Below are 12,484 nucleotides of genomic sequence, written 5' to 3' on the forward strand. Positions count from 1 at the left end.
CCTTTCCTTTCAAGTTCTTTCATATTTTCCTGCATGTAAAATGTCGAGGTGGAATATTGGAATGCTTTTAATGTCTAAGAGAAATAATTAAGAGGCTAGAATGAAGTCACCATTCCCCACCAAGGCAAAAAAGAAAAAAAATCACTTATAGAAATGATTAAACATGCAATCAAAAATTCTAAGGCCAAGATTAGAGTTGTTTAATACTAACCTCTGCATGCAAATTTATGCATTAACTGTGTTGTGCATGCAACTGAACCAAGACATCTCATCTCCAATGAGATATACATTCATGTGCAATGTGAAATATGCAATGCACATCACTGTGCAATTTGTAACATGCTTTCTGCCCTTGAGCTGTTGTGCACTGGCATGAATTTTTATCAACAAGAGCTTGGATTGGCCATCTTTAAGTATGCACAAATGTTGCTTACCTTAACTCTTTATTCATATCTACTTATGTCCCTTGTTCCTTCAGATATGGCATCTCTGCTTGTGGCTCTGTGATAGCTTATGAATAAAAACACACACTTGACAACTGCTGATCAATAAATGATGCGTTGTAAGGCCCACATTACAGCAACAGAAAGAGAATGTCGTATTAAACATATCATTGGTTAGGCCTGACTAAAGTAGATCCATTAAGTCAATTATTGACTGATGAGTTAAGACTATGTAGTCTTATTGTAAATCTACCTGAATGCCACCCAAACCCACCTTAAGAACCAAACACTGGATGGGGTGAAGGAGGTCCATTCTGCACCCAAGATGTTTCCGTCTCCCTCCCACCAGTCAATGAGGCTATGAAAGTCAGAAGCAAGTCCTTGTTTCAGCATTGCTTGCTGTTTGGAAGGGAGACAGAAACACTAGTTTGTGTCCTAATCAAAAGCTGAAAGGACCTCCATCATCCTATCTTGCTCCTGGCTCTTAAAGGTGAGGGAAGTGGGACTGGGCCAGGAGGCATTACTTTGTTGTTGCTGTTGTTGCTGTGTACCTTCAAGTCATTTCTGATTTATGGTGGCCCCAAAGTGGCCCTATCATGAGGTTTTTTTAGCACAACTTGTTCAGAGATTTGTCATTGTCTTCCCCTGAGGCTGAGAGCATGTGACTTGCCCAAGATCATCCAGTGCATTTCATGGCTGAATGGGGAATTGAACCCTGGTCTCCAGTCACAGTCCAATACTCTATCCACTAAAACACACTGGGTGCAGCTTAGTCACTAAGGCCCTATACAGACTGGCATTTTGTGCCAACCTGTGGACAGAGTTAGGACACAGTGTCTGTACTCTGGATACCCTAAGCCCACCCCTAGGGCACTGTTTTGGTGATTGCTGGTTTACATGGCATGCGCTGAAGGTCATCATAAAACCGCACTGCTCTTTTGGCACCCCTTGGAGAGTGCAAAAAAGAGCTGCTTTTTGCGGCTCCTTTTTGCACTCTCCAGAGGCCAGGTCGGGTCTGCGGCGTGAAGTGGCCGCGGCTCCAATCTGGCCAGTAAAGGGGCAGCTGCATGCCACCCATCTGTACAGCCCCTAAGTAAGTAATTTACTTATGTAATAAGTAGGTAATTTATTTAGTTATCCACATCTAACTAAGTAGCCAATTTAGCATACTAACAATTAATACTACCAGCAATACCACTACTGCTATTATTATTCCAAAGGATCATAAGAGTCCATCTGCACTTGGCATATGGATATGCTAAGACCATGAAATGCTAACAGACAATTGAGCATTGCGCTCTTCAAAAAGGCTAACAAATTTGTTTCACTTCAAAATATCATTAACACCAGTAACATATTTGACCAGGCCTATTTCTAAGCTGCAAAAGAAAGAGAGATACAGAGAGAGGGAAAGAGAGAGAGAGAGAGGGAGGGAGAGCTGCCGATTAAGACCTTTGATATAATGCTATAAACACTTAACAAAGGTATCTTCTCCAGCGAAGAGCAACTGCAGACACAAATTGCCCCCTTTCCTGCACCTTTTTCACAAGAAAATCAATATTAAAGGAGTAGCCGCCTTAACTCTCACATAGACAATGTAAGAGGGGTGGGGGAAGAAAACCACAGCCGTGCTTAGGAGAGTTTAGGTCAATAAGGAATCGATACTGTGGTTGAATCTGCAGAAAGATAAAAGACTTCAGACTCGCTTCTGCGTTGCCCTATTGTTTCTCTCTGATTCTGAGAAGAACCTGAAGGATTCTCCCTTCAAGTAGCAATGTATTTAGGGTGTGTGGAAAGTAAGAGAGGTCACTCCAGACTGCATTTGGCTGCAGTGTTTATAAACGAAGGGCTTTCTGATGCAGCGCTGGAGAGCTTTTCAATTACTTGAAGGCATACCGGGACTCCAGCTCAGAGATGGAGGAGGTAGTCCTTTGCTAATTTTCTTCACAAATGAAGCAATCGGAGCTGCTTCCCTCTGCGAAAAAAGCTTTGACAACTGCTCAGCTTTTGAAGAATATTGTTTGAGATTTATTGTGTGTAAAAAAACCTTGCACATAATTATTTTGTGCAAAGAAATATTATTTTCTGCCCCCCCCCCCATGCAAAACAGGTGAATTTTTGTGTACAATAAGTCTGGAACTGTCATCGCATAGGTATGTCTCCATGGCTTCGGCTCTTGGTTTGTTTTTGTTGTTGTTAGCTGCCTTCAAGTTGATCCTGACTCATGGTGACCTGCGGATGTGACATCTCCAAGATACCCAATCCTCCACTGCTCTGCTTAGGCCCTGTCAGTTCATATCTATACTGACCTTAATAGAGTCTATCCATCTAGCATGTAGTCTTCAGCCCCATTCAGACTTACCTATTTGTGCTGGATGGAACTGGGCAGAATCGGGTCCCCCCCCCCCCCCCCGAATCTCTTCGTAAGCAAGTTCCCACTAAAATTTTACCTCAGTCAGGGTAATTAAACTCTGAATGCCCTTGCAGCTCTTCCGAAGAGTTCTCATTTGCGGAACCAGTTTAAAATGAAGGTGACTTTGCTGTCAATCAAATTAAGTTCCACTTTCATCAAGGTGACGTTTCCTGCAGCCATTGGGCAAATGGATGTCTGCTTCCCCCTCCTTTTTAAAAAAACAACAGGCGGGAGTGTGCACATATTCTGTCAAATTTAAAAACCTCCAGGTGTGTGTGTGTGTGTGTTGTGTGTATTTGGGTCACCACAGATTATGAATCTTCCCCTGCCTCCACTTTTCAACCCCAAAATGCAATCTAATGACATTTTTGCATCCTCCCGCCTTGCCACCCCAGAATGCCTCATACACATACAATAATAATATTAATAATAATAATTAATTCCTCACCCCAAATGCCATTTCTGCATCCTTTGCTTTCCCTCCAATTGCCACCCCAGAATATACATATGTAGCAAAAGCATTCTGTATCAATTTGCCACACTGAAAGAGAAACATTTGTAACATTTGCATTGTAGCATTTGCATATAAAAATAATTTAGAAAAAAAGCCTCTTGCAAAGTGTCATGCTGGGAGCAAGGAAATGAAAAGGAAAGTAGCATAAGCAGACACACATTCTATCTATATATGTATCTACCTGTAGAAAAAAGCATGTGCATAGTCTGTCAAAAATAAAAAATAAAAAATAAAAAGAGAGAGAAAGCTGCCTGTGAGAGCGAAGGCTTGCTCCATTCCCTGCCCTCCCTCTGACCTGCCCTGAATTGACCCTTTCTCTGGCTCCTTCCTCCTCCATCTCCTGCTCCCCCGTTACCCCGATTCTGCCCTTGGCACCACCGGCTCCATCCATCACCTCTTTGGCACCCATCCTCTGGCTCCTTCCTTCTCCTCTTCCTCCTCCATCACCTGATGCTGCCCTCCATGCCCCTCTTCTTTCCCCTGGCTTCTGCCTTCTCCTCCTCCTCCTCCTCTTTCTGATGCTGCCCTCCATGGCCCCCTTCTTTTCCCTGGCTTCCTCCTCCTCCTCTTCCTCCTTCTGATGCTGCCCTCCATGGCACCCTCCTTTCCCCCTGCTTCATTCTCCTCCTCCATCACCTCAATGAAGGGGAGGCATGTTCCACCCTCTGCCCTCCCTCTGACCTGAATCTCTCCCCTGAACTTGACCCGATCATGATTGGGGACAACTGCATATTCGCCAGACCCATTTTTTAAAAAAAAGATACAGCTTTCACTTGGCTTCCAAATGACTTGCGCTAAGGGGCATTTGCCCCCCAACGGGTGTGAAAGCATCAGATTCGCTTGTGGGAGATTCGGGGCGAATATGAACTTCCCATGGTTAATCCAGGTTTTGATCTGGAGTAAAAGGTAGTCTGAATGGCCCCTTCCTCTCTTTTGACTTCCGTCCACTTTTCTTAACTATTATCTTTTCCAATGAGTAGTATTGTACTACACTTTTTTTTAAAAAATCTTATAAGTAGTGCACTACACCCAGTGTCACCATTTTTGTGTCACCATTTTTGAGAGGTGATAAGGAATGCATCCAGTTATTTTGCTGTAGCTGGACACAGACATCTGAAGATACCTCTGGAGGTCCGCAGGAGGTTTCTGCAGATGACATCTCTGCCACACATCCAGCTACAAGAAAGTAGCTGGAGACATCACTGCTGGCTCCCCTGCTCTCCAACAACATGGAAATGGCAGCATTGGGCTGGTGGGGATGGGGACAGATTTTGCAAGCCATTGTGGTGTAGTGGTTTGAGTGCTGGACTATGACTCTGGAGACCAGGGTTCGATTTCCTGCTCAGCCATGGAATTCACTGGGTAACATTGGGCAGGTCACATACACTCAGCCTTGGGAGAAGGCAATGCCAAACCTCCTCATGACAATTTTGTCAAGGAAGCCTCATAATAGGTTCACTTTATGGTTGCCATAAGTTGGAAATGACTTGAAGGCACACAACAACAAATGGTTAAAATAATGTTCTAACCTGCACAAGGGCCATACAAGTGAATTGTGGTGGTGCATGTCTAGGTTAAGCCATTTTAATTCACAAACAGGATGCCAGCTCTAAATTTATTTTATTTTATTTTATTTATATGCCTGCCTTGCTTCTCAAAAATAACCATTAAACATCCTTTTGGCCCAAGTAACTGCTGAAGAACTTATTAATAAAAAGATTATTGCCTGCTGGCAAAAAAAAAAAAAAAAAAAAAAAAAAAGAGCAGTAGGGGAACCAAGCAAGGGTACATCTACATGGTAGAGATAATGCAGTTTAATACTGCTTTTACTGTCATGGCTCCATCGCATGGAATCCTGAGATTTGTAGTTTGGTGAGGCACCAGAGCTCTCTGAGAAAGAAGGCTAAATATCTCACAAAACTACAAATCCCAGAATTCCATAGCATTGAATCATGGCAGTGGTGTCAAACTGAATTAATTGTGCACTGTAGATGCAGCCTTAATTAAATTTAATTTTGACATAAAGATTGACTTAAGCTTGAATTTCAGCACTGACTGAATTTCAAAGGCAATTTGTAATTAATTAATTAAGTAGGCAATTAATGAATGAATTACTCCATATATTGATTGATTAATTAGATGACTTGCACTGTTAAAGAGCCAAGAAATTTTACATTTCCTAACTGTGTCTTTTTAAAAAAGCTAAAGCCTCCTTCTCTCAGATTTTTGTCTTGCTTTCTTCTCATCCCTCAGGGCTGAGAAATTATAAGGTTTAGGTCACAAGATCTAAGCTCTTTAGTTTAGTTCATGATCAGAGTACGATAGTTCCACTAATTCCAAGGTTAAAAGATTTTAAACTAACAAGTAGCAAGAGAAATTTGGAAAAGAGTAGTCTGCTTTGCATCCAGATGGTCTCCTTAATGTCCCCAATTAGACATTGCATTGAGGCTCCTCTTCTTTCCCCTAAACCTCTTAGCTTTAAAACGTATACTGGAATCCATTTGGGAATTAACGAGTAAAAGATGGACAGGTGAAAAGAGATGAGATTAAAACATGTTGGAGATTATCACACACAGACGGGATAGGGATGGGATCACTCCCCTGTCCTTATCTCATCATTGACCCGACCGTGACTGTGATAGCACAAAAGGCTTTTGAATCGTAGCACCTATCCTGCCATTAACCCAGCATTAAAGTAGCATTGCAATAATGTGAACTTCCGTTAATGCAAAATGTCAGCCAATGTCACTTTAATGATGGGTTAATGGCAGGTTAATTATGGGATATGTGCAACCTCATCAGAAAGCCTGTTGAGCGATCACACTTTTCAGATGAGTTAATAATGTGATCTGCATGCTATTGTCTCAAAGTCCTTCCTGCGATAGTACGGGAAGGACAGGACAGGAATGGGATAAAGACGGGATAACTCCTGTGTGATAATCTATATCAAAAGTTGCCTTGAATCCTCTTTTGAGAAAAGGTTGCCTATAAATCCAATAAATAAATAAATAAAAATTGATTTTATGGGTCACTCTCAGGAGTGGGTTCTTTAAATTATTATTATTTTCCATCTTTTACAGCTCATGCGACCCTCAGAGAGTCCAAGGACAGAAAAGTGGTCCTCAAATTCACCATAGTTACTTATTCTTGCCTATACCAAAATATTTGAGATCCATGCCTTGATCATTTCCTGCTTTGATTATTGTAATATTCCATTATCTCATATTAGACTTCTGATTTCCATTCTAGATGCTGCTGCTGAGACTATCTTTTCAGCTTGTTGTTTTGATCATGTTACCCCACTTTTGATATCGCTTCATTGGTTACCCATTCCGTCTAGGGCCTTGTTTTCACAGGCCAAGTAAAACAGCCTCCTCCCATCCTCTCAGTAGGGAGACTGGATGATGCACAGCCCAAGCCCCAGTTCTGATGTGAACAACTGGACAAGATCTGGCCCATACAGTATCAGAACTGGGGTACACCCATCTTATTGTCATTGTTGTTGTTGTTCTGTGCCTTCATGCCATTTCTGAATTATAGAAACCCTAAGGCCCCTATCATGAGGTCTGTAGAATCAGGGTGTAGAGAGATCTTGTAGCATCTTTGAGACTGATTGAAAGAAAGAAGGTGGCAGCATGAGCTTTCATAGATTGAAGTTACTTCCTCAGATCTACCAAATGCATCTGTGGAAGTAGACTTTCGTCTATGAAAGCTCATGCTGCCAACTTCTTTCTTCCAGTCTGTCTCAAAGGTGCTACAAGATCTCTCTGTATACTGATTCTACAGACTAACCTGGTTATATCTTGCAATTCTATCATGGGGTCTTCTTGGCAAATTTCTTCAGAGGGGGTTTGCCAATGCCATCCTCTGAGGCTGAGAGAGTGTGACTTGCCCAAGGTTACCCAATGGGTTTTCATGGCCAAACTGGGATTCCAACCCTGTTTTCCAGAATCATAGTCCAACCCTCTGATTACTACACCACCCTGGATCACAGCCCTCTCCATATCTTCCTGGAAAATCCAGAGCCCTCCATTTCAATGGTGGGCAGCTATTTAAAATGGGCCCTGCTTTGCCACCTGGTGCATCCACTGCTGCTTCCAGTCATCTCTTCTGAGGTCAGAATGAGATGCCCAGCCTTGTGATCATCCCAGAGTGCCTTGTTCTGATCTCAGAGTGACACAACCCAATGGTGGCAACAGACACATTGGACAACTTAATGGGATGCACAGGCCAAAAGCAGCCAGGCATCAGATCAGAAGGCCTTTGTAATGGGAAAGGGTTGGGGCTGCTCTGGGGTCAGGATGATCCTGACTTCCCCCAGAGTATTCTGACCAGTGCAGATAGGACCTAGATTTCAGCACAAGTGTTTTGTTTCAATTTTCTAAGTTGCACACTAGCTCGCTTTCCCCTATCTTTCAGCCATGATTTCTTTTTACCAGCTTGCTCATGACCTGCATTCGATAAACTCGAGTTCTCTGAGCCAACCAAGGGCTTCCGCTTCCTTGGCTCAGCTCAATGCTCCATACCTTTAGAATTGCCTCCCTGAACATTTGTGGACTTCTCCTTCCCTTGTTATTGTTAAATCTCAACTAAAAACTGTATTGTTTTCCAAAGCTTTTGGAATTTTAGTTTAATATTGATTTATAATCTTGCATGTTTTGGTGATATGTATTTGTCAGTTTGCTTTATGTTATATGCTGTTTTTTTTGGTATTTTATCTGGATAATTTGCTTTACAATTGACTGATATAGTTTTATATTTTTTTCTATTCCTTCCTTCCTTCTATAGGGCTGTCCACATAGGCCAAAAGACCCATGCTGCCCCCAGACTTGCTTTGTCTTATCTTGTTTGGATGATGCAGACCATTAGCTCTGATCTGGGATTGGGCTGGGATCTGGAAGACCAGCTGCAGATCTGGTGGATCTGGCCCAATCCTGAGTGACCCACTGTTTACTGTGGATTTTCTTCCAAACTCCATGGCACCCCAGTAGATCACATGGTCCTGTGTGCCCCTCACCTCCCTCTGCCATTGCCACTTGTGAAAAGACACCCATCACTATATCTGATGTTGAAATGGGTCACCCGGCCACATTGCCGGAATAATCCAGGTTGACACCACTTTAAACTGCCTTGGCTCAATGTTATGGAATTTTGGGAATTGTAGTTTTGTGGATATTTATCCTTCTCTGTCAGAGAACTTTGGCCTCTAGAATTCCATAGCATTGAGTTATGGCAATTTAAGTGGTGTCAACCTGGATTATTTCTCCAGTGCGCTTGCAGCCTAAGTAGCTGATAACAGAATTCTGACCACAATAATAAAATTAGATGATGATGATGATGATGATGATGATGATGATGATGAATTAGTGCAATTAAATTGAAGGAAGGTGGGAGATTTAATAACTTACCCTTGCCATGGTTCCCCCTTATACAAAAGGAGAACAAGGTAATCATTTGGCAACTGTACCTATTTGGCAAGTGTGTAAGATCTTCAGAGAGACTTATGTCAAACTTTCTTGCTAACAAAAAATAGTCAGGAGGTAGAGTTTCCACTGTGACCTGTTCCATGCCCACCCCACCCCCATGTTTCAATTGACTGCAAAATGCAGAGAAATCATTTGCAAAATGGAGAAATGCACCCAACTCATAGATGTTCAAAGCATGCCGCTCTTTTGTTGAGTATATTATTCTTATTGCCGTCTTAACTTGAAGGTCAATGATGGCATTTCCAATTGTTATTGGACTGAATTTGAACTCTCCAGTGGGGGGAAAGCACAAAAACAAGGAAAAAAGAAAGAAATATATGGAGTCTCCAGGAAGTAAATATCTAGCACACACAAATGCATGGCTCAGCTATTGTTCCTCTTTGGATTGCTAGGTGCTATGTTTCATTTGAAAGCCCTGCAACCACGACAATATACCTGTCAAGATATTCAGTAAAAATGGAAGGAAATATATATATTATCTCAGGGAGGCTGGAGGGCGCCGATAGAAACAATTTATGAGCCTAAATCTTCAAAAAGAAAATTCACTGTATAAAGGGCCATTACAGGATAAGGAACATCTTTCTGTGGATTTTCCTTTACAACAATAGTTTCTTTTCTTAAAACAACAACAACAACAACAACACAGGTGGAAATGCAGTTAAACCCACAGTTTCCAAAAATGGGAAAACAGAGCCTCTGAAAATATAACTTTTATGACATCTTGGTTTTAAGTGGTTTTAACAGACTATTCTGCATAAGTTGCATTTAAATTTGATTCCGTGAGGCTGACAAAAACTAGGCGTAGTAAGGGTGTATTATTCTCAAGCAATGTCCATTTTGCATATGGTTATTAATAAATTTGTTCTGTCCCCTTCCACATTAAACTGTGGAAGCTTTAGGGTATTTGCTGACAACATGTACATTTCTAAAAAATATTTGCCCTCAAAAAAGCTCTCGATCCAAATGGTGGCCTCAACAGTATTACTATTGCCTCAACAACGATTGAACATTGCATCAATGGGATTTTAAAAATAAATGTTGAATCAGCATTCAAAAACTGATATTGGTCCAAAACACATTGCAGAAATAATCCAGTATGACACTGCTTTAACTGTCCTGGCTCAGTGCTAGGGAATCCTGGCAACTGTAGTTTATTGTGGCACTAGAGCTCTCTGAGAGAGAAGGCTGTGTCTCACAAAACACAGTTCCCAGAATTCCCTAGCATTGAGCTAGGGCAGTTAAAGTGCTCTCAAACTGAATTAGTTCTGCAGCGTGTTTTGGACCTTAGTCATTTTGTTCTAGTTGGGGCTACTCAATAGGATTTGGGCCTTAGGCTGCAATTACACTATAAAATTAATGCAGTTTGACAGTGCTTTAACTGTCATGACCCAATGCTATGGAATTCTGGGATTTGTAGTTTTGTGAGACACTTAGCCTTCTGTATCAGAAAGTTCTAGTGCCATAGAAAACTGCAAATCCCAGGATTTGGAGCCATGACAATTAAAGAGGTGTCAAAGTGAATTAATTCTGCAGTAAAAAAAACACACAATTCTGCCCTGGCGTTCCCACTGTTAGGAATCGTGTCAGAATCAATTTTTACCAAAAGAACCACCAAGAAATGGCTACCAAAATACCCTGGGCTTTTGGTGTTTGCCCCTCATTTTTTCCACTGGAACTGATCCAATGAGGATTGGGATCAATTTCCAGTGGGAAATAGGGGCACATACATCGAATCAGGATTCGAGGCTTTTCCCAGTGAGAACAACCCCTTAGTCAGGTTGAAAGCAGATCCATTGAAAGCAATGGTAGTCTTGACTATTTATTTCAAAGGGCTTACTCAGTAATGCCAAACAATGGACCCAACCAATGTGCCCACTTAAAAAATTAAAACTGTAGAAGACTCAATGAATAGATAAAATTTATATGCATGTTGATTTTTGAAGTTCTCATTGATTCAATGGTGCTATTTTAGATGGTAGTCATTTACTCCTCTAAAATACACTTGTAAACATTGATTGTAGTCATTTACTCCTCTAAAATACACATGTAAAATTTGTTTACAGTTTCTGGTACATTTTTGAGACAATAATGAAGTCTGCAAAAGTGCAAAATCTGAAAGATATATGTTTTCCAATTCATACATTAACCCAGAAGCTTAGGGTCAGGTTAGTTTACTCTGAAATGCAAACCATAGCCTAATGCAAAAGAAATGGGAAGGCTTATGAAAACAAAACAAAACATGTGGAAGTGCTTCCAGGTATCAGTACTTGTATTTTAAAAATTATTATTCATTCATTTTTATCTGATTTCCCCAAAGAATTGCAATTTAAGGTAGCTTGCAAAAATGGAAATAAATACCGATAAGAGCACAGGAAAAGATATAAGTAAAAACACACTGTGATGTGTTGTTAAAATGCAATTAAACTGCTTAAAGAATTACAACAAATTAATTGAAAAAACAAAAATAATAGTAAAACAGCACATATATTTCCTTTTGCAGCAAGTTCCTACAAGCTTGGGAGCAGCCACCATGAACACCCTTTGCTTTGTTCCCACCAGACGTGCCTGTGAAGGTGGTGGTGCTACTCAAAAAGGAGGATCACCACCTGTGTCAGCTTCCCTTTTAAATGTAGCTCAAAGAGGCTTGTGAGAGGCTGGGTAAAGTTGGGGATCATTTCCCCAAATTTATACTTGTATTAACTTCAGATTCTCTGAACATGCCAGCCACAGATGCTGGTGAAACGTCAGGAAGAAACTCTTCTAGAACATGGCCTACATTTCCTACCCAAAGCCTCATAATCCCTTATGATATTCTGAAGACTGTGTCTTGCAGTATCATTGGATGCCACATGAACCAAAAGAAAAGGGTGATGGTCAGTAGGCTTGACAAGTCTTGAGTCTGCCTGGACCCAGAGGTCCTCAGGTGAAGCTCTTCTTTCATCCCACTACCTTCACAGGTATACTTACTGTGACCAAAAAATAAATCCTTATTGGTAGTAGCTGCCCCCCAGGCTCTTGATCTTCCTTATTAAGGAGGCTAGAATGGTCACCTCCCTGCTGTTCATCCACTGGCATGTGAAGATATGGGTCTTTTTTCTTTTATTCAAACAGGTTTTTAAAACTGAAAGTTTTTAAGGAAAGGACTTTTAAGAGCGCACTGTATTGTTTTAAAATGCACCGTTTTGTAACTGCTTTTTATCCATTATCAGTGGTCTGTTTTAATAGTATTGATATTGTGAATTTTATCTGAATGTTGACTTCTGGTATCTTTTTAATACTGCAATCCTTTTAATTTGTCAACCGCCTTGAGTCCCAATGTAGGGGAAAATGTGGGATATAAATAAAGATAATTAATAATAACAACAACAATTTATTTAGTGTGTGTGTGTGTGTGTGTGTGTGTGTGTGAGTGTGATTATATACATGCATATGTGTGTACATTATTTGGGGTAGAAAAACTCAATCAATTTTTTCTCAGACCACCCAAGGGGGTGTTTAATAGGGTTTTTCAATCTATTTGTGATCTGTTATTCCCTGTTCCCCAAAGTTTCTATGTTAACAGCTGAACATCTAGGGGTCCATATGTTGTGGGAACACAGCAGAAACAAAGCAAGTCAGGGAGGGAGGA

This window comes from Sceloporus occidentalis, unplaced genomic scaffold (genome assembly GCF_023333645.1).
Source record: "Sceloporus occidentalis isolate IW3139 unplaced genomic scaffold, rSceOcc1.0.p SCAF_6, whole genome shotgun sequence".
In the NCBI taxonomy this organism is placed as follows: Eukaryota; Metazoa; Chordata; class Lepidosauria; order Squamata; family Phrynosomatidae; genus Sceloporus; species Sceloporus occidentalis.